Source organism: Sminthopsis crassicaudata, chromosome 3 (assembly GCF_048593235.1).
Source record: "Sminthopsis crassicaudata isolate SCR6 chromosome 3, ASM4859323v1, whole genome shotgun sequence".
Lineage (NCBI taxonomy): Eukaryota > Metazoa > Chordata > Mammalia > Dasyuromorphia > Dasyuridae > Sminthopsis > Sminthopsis crassicaudata.
The window spans coordinates 42,879,665-42,894,843 of NC_133619.1; positions in this window are offsets into that span (position 1 = coordinate 42,879,665).

A 15,179-nucleotide genomic window follows, 5' to 3' on the forward strand; every position below is an offset into this window, starting at 1 on the left:
TTTAACAAAGTAAGGGTAGATTAATTAGTAGATTTTGCTAATATGGTCAAGAAGCTAGTAAGTGACTAAGCAGGGATTTATCTCTATGTCTAATAGACCTGTAACTAGGAGTGAGTAAATGAAGATTTGCCCCAGAGTGTCAACATTTACAGGGTGCTAACAATTCATACTGTATCAGGTAGAAAAAAACTAGCACCTTTGATGGGAAACTGAAAAGAGGAAGCTGCCTTTTTCTTTAACAACAGTCAAATCCTAAGTGAGTTCTTGGTGTGGCTATTGGCAGCAATCTCCTAGCCGCAATTTCATAATGTGTTTGTCAGACTTGTTCTGTTTGTCCTCAAAAGGCAGGATCTGGAGAAGTGTGTAAAAATCACAAAGAGAAAAAAATTGAGGCTTAATACAGATAATTTTGCTGACTAGTATATCCAAAAATGTAATGGCCTGTTTTGAGAGATGATGGGTTTCTCCTTCACTAGAGATTTTCAAGAAAAGGTTGGATGACCACTTTTAGGGTGTATTATAGTGGAAATTTTAACAGGGTAGGAATGAAACTAGATGGCTTCTGAGATCCCTTCCAGTGCTCCCAAATTCCATGGTTCTATCTTTTCAAAATGTATTTTCTTCCTTGCAAGAGTTTGGTATTTTGTATTCTCCATCCTCATCAGTCTCAAAAGCTCCTTGCCTCTACATGCATTTTGAAAGATTTTCCCCTTGTGTCAGAATTGCTCTGTATTCTCCATTCTTCTTGTTGAATGGGCTACCTTCTTAATGAGCCTATATTTTAGTTTTTTGATGTCTGAAATGAAAGTTGGGGGCAGTAAGATGAACAAAAGGACTTCTAGACTCTCAAAGATTCTATGAACTGAAAAAAAACATTTAATCAACCAAAATGATTTCTGAAACCGGAAGCTATAGAATATGCATTAAAGTTTCCAAAGCACTTCTCATATGTTATGTCAAAGGAACCATTTTAAAATTCCCTTTTTAATGAGAAAATGAGCTCAGTGAACTAAGTAACCCAAGCTCAACAGCAAATGTGTGTTTGAAATAGGCTAAAGACTCAAGGTTCCTGAACTTTATGATCTTCAAAAACTCATCCTGCAAGATGAAGTCAACTCCATAATACATCTTTTCATTCCAGTTTCTGATCGTCATCTCTCCCTGCTATGTCAGGTATCCCCCTTTCCCTATTTATATATTATCTTCTCCTGTTACATTGTGAACTCCTTGATGGCAGGAAGTATTCCCAGTCCTTAACATAGTAAACACACTATTGACTCTGATCCATTGGATCATAGAATTTCGAATTAATATATAACCTAGTTCCCTTAACTCCAGGGGCAGTTAAGTAACACAAGGGATAGATCACCTACCTAACTTTGATATTCCCTGAGTAAATAAAGCACAGGTGAATTACTGACATTTCTCCCAACCTTGTGATGACCAAAGTAGTTTAAATTACTGAGCCTTCCTTCCATACTGGATACATACAGGTGGCAATTGAAATACTTGGGGAATCAACAGATTGACCAAGCATTACTTAGTGAGAGGAAGAGTAACTTATCACCATCAATAGCAGATTTTTTATGGAACTGTATAGGGCACTGGGCTAGGTGATCAGATAGAAAGTAAAATGTATAAAGCATAGTCCTTGTCCTCAAGGGACTTACAATCTAGTTGGGGTGACAGAGTGTATATACAGGCAGTGCTTTAAAATTCCAATAGAAGTATATCCCTGCAGGCTGCATATTGTAGAAAATCCCAAATTAACATTGTATTTTTTAAAAAATTATTAAACACTTCATAATTACATTTTAATCTGGTTTAGGATATTCTCAGTAGTTCTGCATTTTGCAAGGAGGCTCTTTGGCACCTCTGCAGGAGAAAAGATAACAAAAAGGGGCTAATATATGCTGAGAGATAAATCAAGGCTATAACCTCTCAGGGCAGCAGGAGTTCAGAGAAATCATGGCTTCCTATTTGACTAGAATTCTTTGATGTAAATCATGTGAATGGGGTTGGAAAGAGTAATCACTTTGGTAGGTTTGACTATGTCACAGTCACAGAAAGTGAGAGCTGAAAGGGAAGTCATAGCTCTTCTATTCCAGTTTTTTAATAAGGTGAAAAAAAATTCGGCTGAGAAGTGATTTGTTCAAAGTTGCATAGCATCTGAAAAAGCTGGGATTAGCACAAGGTGTGCTTTATACTACAATACTCTTTAATAAATGCAAGGGAATGAATTTTGGAGGTGGGAGAGTATTTGATCATTGATAGATAACAAAGGTAAAAATGAATAAGATAGAGTAAAAATATTTCTTTGCTTAATAGTGAAATCCTCCAGCGATCATTGCTGGGTTTGATTTTAAATCCTCCAGCGATCATTGCTGGGTTTGATTTTATCATTTGATAAATGAACCCTCAATTGAAAGAACACAAAGGATTGACCATCGTTTAGAGTCATCCCAGGTGAGTTAACTTCTTTGGGCCACCTGTAAAATGGGGGTGGAAAACTCAGAAAAGATGATCTCCTTACCAGCTCTAAATCTGTGATTCTCTGATCCTAAGATTGGGGAGCAAAATCACTAAACTTGCCGCTGATAACTGATTTCTCAGCACAGAATAGTTGGGCAGGATCATTCTCCAAGCATATATTAATAGAGTATTGTCCAATTAGTAATTAGCTTTAAGTGCTTGGTTATCTAAGTGCATCCTGCTCAGTTCCAGCCTTTACAAGGAGTGTCAGAAATAGAATTTCAAAATGAGGGAAGCAGGTTTGCAAGCAAGCACACATGTGGGGGCCCCACTCCTCACAGGGTGATCTGAGGGACAATGAGGGGTAACAGCAACAATTATTCATGAGATTTTATAAGCAAAAACAATTCTGGAATTTTGCTGTAGCTGAGATTATCCAAAAGGTGAGTGCAACAGATTGTTGTTGCCAAACTCAGGACCCAGCCCCCAGCCTGCTTTCTGGGTTTTAGCTCTGGAAAACAAGCTGTCTCCTAATAACATTTCCCCATCTTGGCCAAGTGGGGGATGTAATAGAACTCAGCCTTATGGTCAATAAAGAAGAGGCAGGTATAAGCCAAAATGCCACAAGAGACCGGTTGAGCTAAAATAAGACATTGCCCAGGGGGTTAGTTCCTTGTCTCTGGGGACCTATTGGTAAAGTGTGTCCCAGGTATTGCTAGCCATTATTTGCTTGCAAGCAACAAAATGGGGAAAGCAAGAAATTCGAGAAAATGCCAGTGCTTGAATCAGGATCTTGGTGGTTGGGCACATACCAAAAGGGAAAGGTGGGTACAAAAACTAGAACAGTACACTGAGGCCTCATCCGGTATCTTGGGACAGCTGTCTTATCTGGATGTCACCTGCTGCTTGAGTCTGTACTGGATGAATCTTGAGAGCCCTGGAGGGTTTTGTCATCCACTCAGGAACATCTTCCTTCAGATGATCTAGGAGCACCCCCTCACAAGTTATGGGTATAGATAGCAGTGACCACTGTGGGAATAGTAAGAAAAACCTGGGGCCCTTAGAGAAAACTTGCATCAAGCTTTGAATCTGAGTTTTTGGTCAGTATAACATAATTCTTTAGTTAAGGATTTCTAAACAGCACAGAGATGGATCAGTTTCTCAGCAACGCAAGGCTAGGTTCAAATAATGCAATTAAGCTTTCTCCCAGTTCCCGCAATTGAATAAAGTTTTCTCACAAGACAGAAGTTGGACTATTCCATAGTTGAATCAGTACACAGTTCTAGGGCTGAATTACAAGATAGAGTCACTATGCTTCACTCAATTTCCATAATTAACTACTTGCTATCCTAACTCCCTCAATCCACTATAAACCAAATCTATAAAGTTCTTCATAAATTTACAATCATTATTATAATCGGTCAAGTTATATTAGTGTCAGGATACAGATAATACTACTCAGAGGATTCACAATGGACTAGTTTTGAGAAGGGAGATTTACATGTCACCAAGGTAGCCAAGAAAACATAAACCATGCAAAGCAATACAGCAATTATCCCCAATGTAAACTAACAAAGTCTCTATATATCTTAATAACCCATTCTCAATATCCATTTAATTAGCATATTTTGAGTCCCATGTGTCTGGTGGTGTTATCTAGTCTATAGATATCTTTTTCTTGGACAACAATCATCTTATTCTCAGGACAACTCTAAAAGGGACTCTGCTTCTCTGGTACCAGATCTGCTTTATAACAAAATATATAGCTCATTAAATATTAACAGTTTTCAAACATCTTATTTTTTATCATATTCTTTTAAAAGCCAAATTCATATGTAAAAGAATTCAAATTAAATTGTTTTGTCTAGCAGTATTTCTGTTACAATGATCTTTCAAATGTTTCAAAATAAGAGAATTTAGAAATACTAATATAGCATTAAAATACATATACTCTACACATATGTTGCATACACATACAATACGCATAAACTTGTATTCATAATGTACGTATATATAATATACATTTATAATATACTAAAAGATGACATCAATTGTATTTCCAAGCTATCATATATAAAAATCTTTGATCTTATTACCTTTGACATTTTAAAACCATTTTAGAGTTATTATGTGTGGAACAATTAAATTGCTAAAAAAATAATGTGTAATTAGCATATGTTAATTATTATATTAAGCACTTTATATTATTCTGTAAAATGTTCTTTGTTTGGTTTCTTGGTGGTCTCTGGAAGTCTTAGGAGCAGCCTTTGTTTCAGTTCAGTAATCACCACAAGAGTAGCCAGGGGTTAAAGTCCAAATCCTTTAACATCTCTTTCAAAATCTTGTCTCCCTTCCTGGGGCTTTGGCTAGCTTTCTTGGAGGCCTTCCAGAGTCTTGATTTCAGTGGAGAAAATACAGGAAGCTAGGCCAGACACCAGGAGCCTGACTGAAGATCAAATGAATCTCTCTCCTTGGTTCTGAGAGCTTAAGCTCCTGCCTCCAGTTCTCTTGTCTTCTCTGCCTCTCTTTGAATCTGAATCTAGCTGAGGCTCCTAGCTTATATGCTCTACACTGAGTATAAACCAATCATTATATCACTAGGAAACCATTATTTGTTGTAGCATTAAATCAATCATACTGAATTTAGAGAATTATTAAGCACCATGCTAAACTAGATAACTATTGACTCATCAATTTCACTGAATTAGCCCCTTGTAAGAATCCTTGTTTCAAGTTCAGAGTTCTGGCCCATAACATCTCCTGCTTCCTTTTGTTTTAGAACATAGGTGGTCATTCGCCCTGACTTTTCAAGGAACTGAAAATCCCCAAAAAGGAGGTGATCATGCCTTCCCTGACTCCTCAAAAAAGGGGTAAAAACACCATAAAGGAGATGGTCATGCCTTCCCTGATGTCTCAGAAAGGGAGATGAGAACACTAAAGGAAATGGGGAATCAAATAAGATTACCAGGTTTCTGAAGGGTCTCACTTGAAACAGGTATACATAAATCCACCAACATGGGAGGCATTACACATAATTACATAAATTATGTAAGCACATAGCAATACAATACAGGCTAGTAGTGATATAACAAATAACATGAATCAACATGAAGAATTATACATTTCCTAAGTCCTAGAAATAGGCCAAAACCAATGTATTGTCCATTACTTTATGTATCTGGAATTCAATGATTCTTGCAAGTTTTAAAGTTTTATAATAGTCTTAGCAAAAATTTTTCATCTCAGTGAATCCAATGATTTCTGTGGGTTTTGAAGTTCTACAACAGTCTCATTATCAGACATGCTCTTTCAGTGTCAGATGTTTCTTAGGTCTTCTCCTTTGTTTTGATGTTTTTCTTTTTTTCTGTCTCTGACAGACAAGGCGAATATGGCTCTTTGAAACTCATCTGATTCCTTCTCCATCTGTAGAGATACAAGCAAACCCTCTCTCCCAGGCAGTTTACCTATCTAGTCCCTTCTATTTACCACTTTCTAGATTTCTTCACATCACCTGGCAATTATATTGGAGCTGTTTGCACTGGACACTGCCCTTCTGTTAGGTTAAAAAGCCTGTATTCTCCCCAATTGTAATCCCTGCCATCTGATTGCTTTTTGGCTGATTGATCATGTAATCCCTTTCTTCTATCAGTTTGCTTCTCTGCTGGTTGATCATATCAGAGTATTGAGCTTCCAAAAAGATTTGCATCTCATTTCCCTGGGTCACTCTACATCCTGAAGCCCAGTGGAAACCTTGGTTGCATTTTGAACATAGGGTTTGGGGTCTTATTCTCTCACCCTATCCTCTCTCTCTATCTGCCTACATTGAGCTTTTAGATGCCCTATTTTTCCACATTGAAAGCATCGGTGAATCTCTCCAAAAGTCCCTTGCCAAGAGGGACCCTGTCTTCCCATGTTCTGCATCACAGCATGGGTATAAAAAACATTCGTGCCCACTGTGGCACAGCGTCTTATGATCTCCTCTAAAAGAGCATTCTTGTGTAGTCCCCATATAATTTTTCTACAAACCTTATTAGCATTTTCCTTAGCCAATTGCCTTATAATTCTTATAGCTTCATTTTCTTCAATCATTGTGACAACTGTCTGCAGATGTCCCACAAAATCAGCAAAGGGTTCATTGGGATCTTGCTCTATTTTCATAAAGGCTTCCCCCCATCTTTTCCTGGGAGGGAGCCCTATGCTTTGATAACAGCAACAGCAACAGTAATTGCTCATATGCTGCTATGAGGTAATTAATCTGTGCTAAAGTATCTACATACTGATCTTTATCTTCTAGTTGGTCAAAGGTGATTTGTATATTAACTCCAGTTTGCTTATTTTGTTGGGCTTGAATCCTACATAATTCACTATACTCCAAAAGCTACAACAACTTTTGTCCAGGTTCTAAACATGTCCTTGCTATAGATTTCCAATCACTAGGGATTAAGATTTCATAAGCCAAATTCTCTAGTAACATTTTAACATAAGATGATGTAGCCCCATAAAGAGTGCAGTCCTTTTTCAAATCCTTAATTTTTTCCAGATCAAAAGGAGTGTATTTTCTCCTGGCTTGACCTGAAGAATCAAATTCTTCAATTACAAGGTATGTATTTATTTTAAAATCAGATATATCATGTACTTCTTTTTTAGCTTTTAACTAATGCCTTTTGTAATCTTGTCATAGGCTGCTTCATAGGTGGTGCTAATTGTGTCACTGCCTCTCCCCCTCCTCCTTCTCCCTTCAGCCATGAAGGGTTAATTGAGAGGGGTAGGTCAGGGGATGGGGAATGCCCTACTGTCTCCTGCTGTGAAGCACCACACTCCTTAATTCCATCAGCTTCGTACTTAACTCCATTCTTGTCTAATTCATGTTTTTCACTTAGTTTGTCAGTATTCTCCCTTTCCTCTCCTGCTCTTTCTTTTTCTTATTCTAACATTTATACAATTTCTTAATAATATTCTAACACTTAATATAATAATTGTATTAAGTTACATATATAAAGTGTTTCTTAAGAAATTGAGTCAGGTCCATTATCATTGTAATATTCACATAGCTGTTCTCCTACTAATTTCCACTCATATGAATCTAATTCTTTTTCCTTAGAGAACCAAGGAGATATGTACTGCACTGTTTCTAAAAGTTCAATAATCTGCTCCCAACTTACAATCAAATCTTGGTTTTTTATAAGTTTAACCAAGCTTTCGACACATTTTCCTTGAATTGGAAAAGGTTGTTTTCTAAACATCTGTCCCATTTCAGCTGAAGCACTAGGTTAGCCTTTTACAAAGTTTCCTTCTTGTATTCACCCTAATTTCTGGGTCACAGATGTAGGTCCTTGGCCCCATGTTGGGCACAAAAATGTAATATTCTCTGTTTGGTTTCTTGATGGTTTCTGGAGGTTTTGAGAGCAGCCTTCAATTCAGTTCAGTAGTCATCACAAGAGTAGCCAGGGGTTAAAGTCCAAGTCCTTTAACATCTCTTTCAAAATCTTGTCTCCTTTCCTGGGGCTTCAGCTAGCTTTCTTGGAGGCCTTTCAGAGTCTTGGTTTCAGTGGAGAAAATACTGGAAGCTAGGCCAGACACCAGGAGCCTGACTGAAGATCAAATGAATCTCTCTCCTTGGTTCTGAGAGCATAAGCTCCTGCCTCCAGTTCTCTTGTCTTCTCTGCCTCTCTCTGAATCTGAATTTAGCTGAGGCTCCTAGTTTATATGCTCTACACTGAGTATAAACCAATCATTATATCACTAGGAAACCATTATTTGTTGTAGGATTAAATCAATCATACTGAATTTAGAGAACTATTAAGCACCATGCTTGACCATGATTATCTGACTTTATTTCTGTAATTCCAACATAGCCAAAGCTGAAATGACAGAGAAAAAAATGTCTATAGTTTCTTTTCTTATAACCTAATTTCCCTAGGAAAGCCTAAAATGGGAGTTAGTTCTGGGTAATTGCTTTAATTATAAAAGTTCATTAATTTTTTCCAGTGTTCTAAACTCTGTCTGTAGACCTTAGAAGTATTTCTGACTAGCTCCATTTTAAATCTTTAAAATTTAAATCAGCTCACAACCCAAACATGCTATATTTTCCATTTTACACAGACACAGACAAAACAAAAGGACAGATACAAATAGCTGGCTAACTCACAACATAAACATGATACCAATAGTTTTTAACAAAATGCGCAATTAAAATTCTAATTTTGAACAGTTTGGCTGAAGCATACAAGTTACCAAGGCATAAATAATTGAAAATTTAACAGAGACATGCAGCAAAAGAGTGGAACTATGTAGAGACACACCAATGATCCAGGATGAACTAGGTCAAAGAATGCTAAGCTTATCCAATGTGGAGCTCAAAGGATTGAAGCAAGGTTAAGGGCAGAGGACTCATCAGATTGGGGGTGCATGTAGAGAAGAAATTAAGTGGCACCTAGTCCATTCCCAATGGTACCAGAGAGTCCAAACCCCTGGATTCATATCCAATCCTAATTCTGACACCAATTAATGTCAATGAGATGGAATTGGTCTCTAATGTGGTCAAAGCCAAACAGAGTAGATTAAGGACAAAGAATTCAGGTGTCGAACAGACCTTTGATTTCAAAGTTAAGGATTTAATTGGATTGCAAGCAAGAATGCATGTGCCACAACCTGCCTTTCATGGAAGGGAGCCAATTAAGTATGGGGAAATCACTATCTACATCTATGGCTGTGCAGTGAACTGTAGTCCTGACAATGAGGGGTAGCAGCAATAGTATGAGAAGTCTGATTCATAGCAGGGTTTTATGCCAGAAATAATTCTGAGATTTTGCTGTGGCTGAGAATATCCAGAAGCTTAACACAAAGGATAGTTGTTTTTTCAAGCTCAGGGCACAACTTGCTTGTTGGACCTTAGTTCTGAAAAACAGGATGTCACCTAATATCTTGACAATTCTAATACCTTCATATGTTATAATTTATTCAATCCTTCACCGAACAATGGATTTTGTTTTTATATATCTACCTTGTTTCTAGTATTCATTGTTATCATCCAAAGTAGTGCTATGAATAATTCGGTAAATATTGGACCTTACATTTTCTTTTCCATTTCCCTATGATGTCCAGAGTAGAACCATTTCTCAGCTCCACTTATTAGTTTATACCTTTACAGACATCCCAAACATTGACCATTACTATTTTTGTCATGGTTGCCAATTTTCCAGGTATGAGATAAAACCACAGAGTTGTTTTCATTTGCATTACTCATTATTTGAAGCTTATTTTCATATGGTATTTGATTATAATTCTTTTGAAAACCATTCCTGTCCTTTGATCACTATTCAAAAATTGATTTTCCTGATTTTCATTTATTTGAATACATTTTCCAATATTGAATTTCATGAGCTGGTGCTTGGACAAGAGATCAGCAAAGCTGCCTTATGGTAGTAACTCCTTCTCAAGAAATGAGCAGGGGAATCCTCTGAAACCTTCCAAAGATGATAGCTCTTTTATGAGGGTAGTCAAGGCTCATCACAGAGCTTTAAGCAGATTACTTACCCTAGAAAGGAGACAAGAATCCTGTATTATTATGCTATCCCATTCTTAATTAGATCAGAAGAGAATTTGTAGTTTTTGAATTTTATCTTTTCACTTTCAACACATGATCAATATTCATCAAATGCCTACCATGTACCAAACGCTGGGGATATAAAAAAGGAAAAAGACAGTTCCTTTATTCTACTAGAAGAGAAAACAAAGAAACAAAAATTGTATACCCATGCTAAGTATGGGATAAATAGGAAATAATTAGGGGAAGGAATCAGAATTAGGAGATACTGGGAAATGTTTACTGTAGAAAATGAGATTTTACTTGAGAGTCAAAGGAAGCCAGGGAAGTCAGTAGGCAGAGAAGAGGAAAGAGAATGCATAGAGGAGAGTGTCATGGAACATAGGGATGGCATTGTCTTGTTTGCAGAACATCCAGGAGGCCTGTTGTCATTGAATTGAAAAGTATGTGGCAAGGAAAAATGGCATATAAACTTCATTTTTTTATGATATGTTTTAGCTGATAAATATTATAAGTAATTAGACTATTTTTGCATTCAGCGGTTTGTTTTTTTTTAACTTAGCTTTGTCTATGTGACACTCAAAGACTCAATGTTATGGATGTTATATCCTTCCCTTTGGCGTCTGGTTCTCTTACACTAAGACATCCATAAAACGTTTGCTTTTGAAGCAGCATATTCTATACTAATGAGGAAAGAGTCATACAAAATTCTCCTAACTAAGGTAAAGTCATTAGGTAAGACTTTTCCACCTACCTAATAAGCTCTAAATTTTTCTGGGAAATGGATAAAACTATGTTTGGGGCCAAACAACAATGTTCTGTGTCCTTGCAAACTGCTTTGTGTAGACAGATATTCGTTCATGCCTTGTCAATATGAACTCAAGAGAATTGAAGAGATGAGTTCAGATGTTTTAATTGTATAACAAACTGATGCTTCTAGGATTCAACCAAAGAGTTTTGACTGTGATGAGCTGTGGCCAATCAGGTAAACTAGACCCTTTGCTTTGCTCCTGGTCTAGTTCTCTGCTGGATGTCTAGGGAGACACAGTCTATGGGACTCTACTAACAAACAACCCTGCTATCCCAAGTTGATTCACATGATTATGGTGAGAGATGAAACATGGAAAACAATAAACTTACCTTACAATATTCATTTCATCTCCCACAGTCCACACAATGTTCCAAGAAGGCCGTTTACCAGTTGTATTGTACAGATTAACACCTGACCAGAACTTACTGCCAGCTGGATGGAGAAGAGAGTCAAGTTCCAGGGCACAATATCAACAGGTTTTTTTGCACTTACGCCACAAAACTTTATTAGTCAGATAGTCCCTATGTGAGGAAGTAGATGGTGAAGACATTCATTCAATAAACACTTTATTAAATGTCTTTATTAAATGCCATAAATATGGCACTAGGCTAGGTATTATGGAGCCAAAGTTGAAAAGTCACACCTTCCCTGCCATTAAGAAACTTATAGTCAGTGGGCATTTGAAAGATGCAAATGAAATCTTAATATTTGAAAAATAACTTATGATAATTCTACTAATAATTATGGCAACCCTTTCCATAAATGACAAACTCTAGACACCTAAAGATCCTTTAATATAATCTCATGTAGATCTCAAAATGGTCTGGCCACTCTATTGTGGTTGTTGGATTTCATTAGTATCGAGAAATTCTTGCTGAAGCTCCATTTGCTAATTCATTCAGATAAGACAAATTCTCTGTGGTTGTTTTAATTGTCTTGCATAGGACAACTTGCTTCCTCTTACTTTTGGCTAAGTCACTGAGAATGAATCTGTGATTTCATCAGTGTGGGGAACTTTCTCACTAAATGTAGATTACAATAATAGTAATAATAAAAATCAACTTTACTTTTTAGTTTTAGAGTTGTATGAAGCTCAGAGAAGATTACATAAAGTTTTCATGTTCACTTTACTAATTAGTGAAACATATATGAAGGGAACTTACATCTTCCTGACTTCAAACTTAGCGCTTTCTCTCTCTCTCTCTCTCTCTCTCTTCTCTCTCTCTCTCTCTCTCTCTCTCTCTCTCTCTCTCTCTCTCTCTCTCTCTCTCTCTCTCTCTCTCTCTCTCTCTCTCTCTCTCCCCCTCCCTCCCTCTTCTCTCCTTTTCTCCCTCCTCTCCCTCTCTCCTTCCTCTTTCCTCCTCTCCCCTCCTTTACTCTTCCTCACTTTCTCTTTCACTCCCCCTTCCATGTTGTCTCTGATTAATAATTGCAGTTCACACACATATATCTACACACTTAGAACATACATATGAAGTTTAAATGATTTTGAGACTGAGATTTCAAAAAAATAGTGAATATCAGAACCCAGCTCTTCTCTTCACATCTATGAGTCTTGTTGGACTACAGTTGTTAAATCATATTATCATTATTTTCTACAGGGAGAAAATAAAGCTCAGAGCACATGTATTTTACTCAGGATGAATCTAGGCAGTGCTGAGGCTAAACTAAAGCCTCTTGATTGAGATGAAAATTTAGGACTTTTTTGAACTACACTAGAGGGGTCAAATACTTGACTCTAGATAGCATTCAGACATAAAAAAATGGGAAAATATTTAACAAAATAAAAATATAATAGAACCCAGATGATGTTAACATGTGGTTTTCCAAGTCAATATGATGCCAGGAGGAAGTTTAATGACTCCAATTCTGTTTGAACTTGACACCATTGAACTTCACCATAAAAGGGTTGTATATGTCCATTAAAATTCTACATTTTCTTTTGCTTATTTCCTCTGCCTATATCTGTAGGGAGAAACAAATGCCAATAGTACAAACCATCAGAGCTTCATATACTGAAGGGCTATTAGCAAGTGATGATTCAGATAAGGACTCATAAAGGAGGTGTAACCTGAGCAAACTTTTGAAGGAAATAAAGGTTTCCTAAAGGCAGAAATGTGCATGGCAGGTATGGGAAAGAGCTAGGAAAAAGGCATGGAGATGGGGAGGGAGACTTGTATGAGGGAATTAATCAGGAGGCCAGTTTGTGTTGTACAGAGGATAAAAGAGAGCAGTTTGTAATAAGGACTCTAAAAGTTAAAGAGAAGAGACAGCTTGGTAGCTCAGTGGATAGATAGAGCACTGGCAGTGGAGTCAGGAAGATTTAAGGTCAAATCCAGCCTCAGACACTTACTAGCTATGTGGCCCTGGGTAAGTTATTTAACCTCAATTTTCTCAAAAAAAAAAAAAAAAAAAAAAAAGTAAAAGAAGAGAGTTTATATTTAGTCCTAGAGGCAAAGGAGCCATTGCATTTTATTGAGTAGGGGAGTGACATGGCCAGACCTTCACTTCAGATATATCTGTTGAAGTGTAGAAAGCAATTGTGGAGTGCAGGCTTTTGGAGAAGTGAGAAATTTGAAGCAAATCACTTGTGACAATTCAAATGAGAGGTATGAGAACCTGAATTAAAGTGATGACTGAGTGAGTAGAGAGAAGTGGACAAACGTAAGAGACGTTGTGAAGGTAGGAACAAGAAGAATTGACACTGATTGGACATGTGTACAGCAGGGCAACACAGATTTAAGGATTATACAAAAGTACAAATCTGGATGGTTAGGAGAATAGAGATACCTGCAATAGATACAGGGGAGATTTAAAGATGGACAGTTTTTTTGTTTTTTTTTTTAATTTAGGATTCCTTCACCCAGTTACTTATTTAATTTTTTTTATTTTCAAAATATATGGAAAGATAATTTTCAACATTCATCCTTGCAAAACCTTCCAAATCCCTCTGTTCCCCCCATGCCTTCCCCTAAACAGCAAGTAATTCAATATTATATTAAACATGTACAATTCTACAGATATTTCCACATTTATCATGTAGCACAAGAAAAATCAGATCAAAATGGAAAAAATGAGAAAAAAGAAAAGCAAGCAAACAACAACAAAAAAAGGTGAAAATACTATGTTGGGATCCACACTCAGTCCCCACAGTTCTCCTTCTGAGTGTAGATGGCTCTGTCCATCACAAGACCATTGGAACTGTCCTGAATCATCTCGCTGTATTATTGTATTATTGTCCCCATCTTATAGATGAGGGAACATATGTAGAAGAACACACAATGATTTGCCATGCTCCACAAAACTAGCAAATAGCAAAACCAAGAATCAGACTCAGAACTTTGGATTCTAGTGAGTGAGAAGGCTGTCCTGGAAGAGAACATAACCTGGATTGCTGGACAGGTATTTCTGATTCCACCTCCTACTAAAGTGAATGAGAAGATTACTATATCATAAATTTAGAAGTGAAGATTTGGGGATTAGAGAAAGAACCTAGAACTCAAAAAAAATAAAGTTTTGTATGTAAACTGGGGAAAAGTACTAAATAAATAAATAATTTTTAAGGGAAAAAAAGAGACGCCTGAAAGACTTACATGAACTGTTGCTGAGTGAAATAAGCAGAACCAGAACATAGAAACGCAGTATGATGCAATGAGCAACTATGACAGACTTTATCTCTTCTTAGCAATTTCAATAGACTTGGGATGGAAAATGCCATCCAAATCTAGAGAAAGAACTATGAAAACTGAATATAGATCAAAGCACACTACTTTCATCTTTTTTTCTTTTTCATAGTTTTTCCCTTTTGATTTTTCTTTTACAATATGAATAATATTGAAAGATGTTTAAAATGATTATACAAGTATAAACTATCTTGGGGAGGGAGGAGGAATGGGAGGAAGGAAAAAAATTGGAACTCAAAATTTCACAAAAATGCATGTTGAAAACTATCTTTACATATATTAATTGGAAAAAAATGAAGGTTTGATACTTTCTTATAGGCTATCTTGTTTACTTTGCTGATTTTACAGACTAGAAATGTTAAGTGTTTGCCCAAGGACACTCACATTGTAATTGGCAGAACTAAGACTTTAATCCAATCATTTTACTACAAAATCTGTACTCATTCTGTCCCACAGCACCATTAAACAAGTCATCTATTAAATCTCAATATTATTTGAATGAAAGACTCCCTAAGTATTATTGAAATCTGTAATATTTAAATTTTATGTTCACTAAAAATTCCTTGTATTTTGAGCTATTTTCACAGAACCAGAATCTCCAAGGGCAGAAGTCATGATACCCTCGTGGGGAATGAGAAGACTATTCTACATTGGTTTGCTCTATTTC